This window comes from Medicago sativa, chromosome 1 (genome assembly GCF_051527215.1).
Source record: "Medicago sativa cultivar Bolivia chromosome 1, Bolivia_mono, whole genome shotgun sequence".
NCBI classification, from domain to species: domain Eukaryota; kingdom Viridiplantae; phylum Streptophyta; class Magnoliopsida; order Fabales; family Fabaceae; genus Medicago; species Medicago sativa.
The window spans coordinates 16,596,146-16,598,180 of NC_140749.1; positions in this window are offsets into that span (position 1 = coordinate 16,596,146).

Sequence of the window (2,035 nt, forward strand, 5' to 3'; positions counted from 1 at the left end):
ACGTTGTTCGGTAACGGCCGTAACGGCGTTTTTCTGTGAATTTCTTTCTCAGCGTTAAAAGGGGCAAAAACGGTAACGGCCGCTGCCGATACCGTTTTGTAACGGCCATTTTTGCGGTAACGTCCCGTTTTTTAAAACCTTGCTCACATCTATGCGCTTACTCCAACCACGTAGCACATAATTTTTGTACCGTTTAATAGTCGAAAAATATTGTCACACATATTACACATTTTTTGGCAAATTCCTAATCTTTCCTATTATTCTTCTCAACCACACTACTTGGTAAACACACAATGCAGCAACTATAAATTCTTCTTCAGTGTAGAAAGTGTAAATATATGTTGCTTCTAAGATGATTAGGAATTGTCGGCTGGTCCTGAAGGTGAGAAAAACATAAGAAGGAAGGTTGAATTGTGTTAGTTTTTTCTTTTTTTTAAACTAAGTCTAGAGTCTAGAGTCTGATAGAGTTCAGAGTCTAGAACAATATTCAGAGTCTAGAGCAGCGCATATAAAAGATGAGAGAGAGAGAGAGAGAGAGAGAGAGAGAGAGAGAAGGGGGGGAGACACAGCAATTATCTTGGAAGTAGTTCAATCCCCCTTGCACTTCCAAGGGGATTTTCACTATAATTCAATCTGATTACAAATACTCAAGCGCACAAGCATGAGACTTCAAATACTCAAGCACACAAGTAAGAGATTTCTTATGCTCAAGCACAAAAGCAAGAGACTTCTAAACAAACAAATTACAAAGAAATAAGTTTGGTTGAACACTTGATATACAATCAATGGTGTTCACAATACAAACCAGTTCAGACTCTAAGACTTATGAATTTTTAAGATATGAAAGTTTACAAGAAATTCTAAGTGTTTGATGCACAACAATTTCAGCAGAGTTTTGACACAGTTTAAATGTTGCAGAGTCTCTACTAATCTTCAAGTCTTCATTCTTTTATATGGATATATGAAAGAGACGTTGTAGAGGTGTCAGCACATCAAAGAGTCGTTGTAGAAATTTGATCAAACATCATTGATTTGTTGCTTGATATGGTCAATGTTCTAGGAGAGAATAATTTGAAAATCATTCCTTGTAAGGAAAATTAACTATTACAGACACAGTTGTAGCTTGTACTATGCGCAACAAATGTTGGAATAGTTGAGTAGTGGTTGTACAATTGTATTATTACCCTTCATTGTTCTTCCTCTGTGGATAAACATCTAATGTCTTCTAATTCTTCAGAAAAATCCGTTGCTCCAGTCTTCTATTCCTTCTGCACATTTGTATCTTCAAAAATAATTAACTTCAGGTTCTTCACTTCAGACTCTGATGAACTTCAGACTCTAGGTGACCTTCAGACTTTAATAGTCAGCTTCTGAATGGTCTTCAGACTCTGACTTACAACTAAGCTTCTCTTGAAAATTCTTGCTCTTATTTCTTCTTCCAGGACCAATACTTTGTTTTAAGACTTATTTTAGTCTATGGTCCTGCACACTTGAACAAATATTAGTACATCCAATTAAACTTTTAATACTTTGTTATCATCAAAACTCAAAGAAGCATTGTTAAATTCATTTTGTTCCAACAAGTCTAACCTCTTTTTTTTCAATATAATATTTAGACTAACTTTGAATAAAATATGCATTAGTTTCAAATAGAGTGATCCTTTAAGCCGAAGTAGCTCCTTCAGATATCACCAAACGAAGGGCTAGCTTCTTGTAGAGAGGTTGGCGCCAGGGAAAAAGATCCCAATACCATATAAAGTTGTTTTAAAAACTTGTCTATCAACTATGTCGAAACATCTAATACTATATAAAAATTAGGGTTAAATATGTTTTTTGTCCTTATAAATATATCAGATTTTCGTTTTAGTCTCTCTAAAAAATTTCTTTAACTTTTAGTCCCTATAAAATTTTTAATCATTACTTTTGGGGACTAAAATGAAACAATTTTAGGGATTAAATCCGACCATCAAGTTTTTGGCGCCGTTGCCGAGGATTGTTGATATTTTCAACGAAACAATTTAAATTACTTATTCGT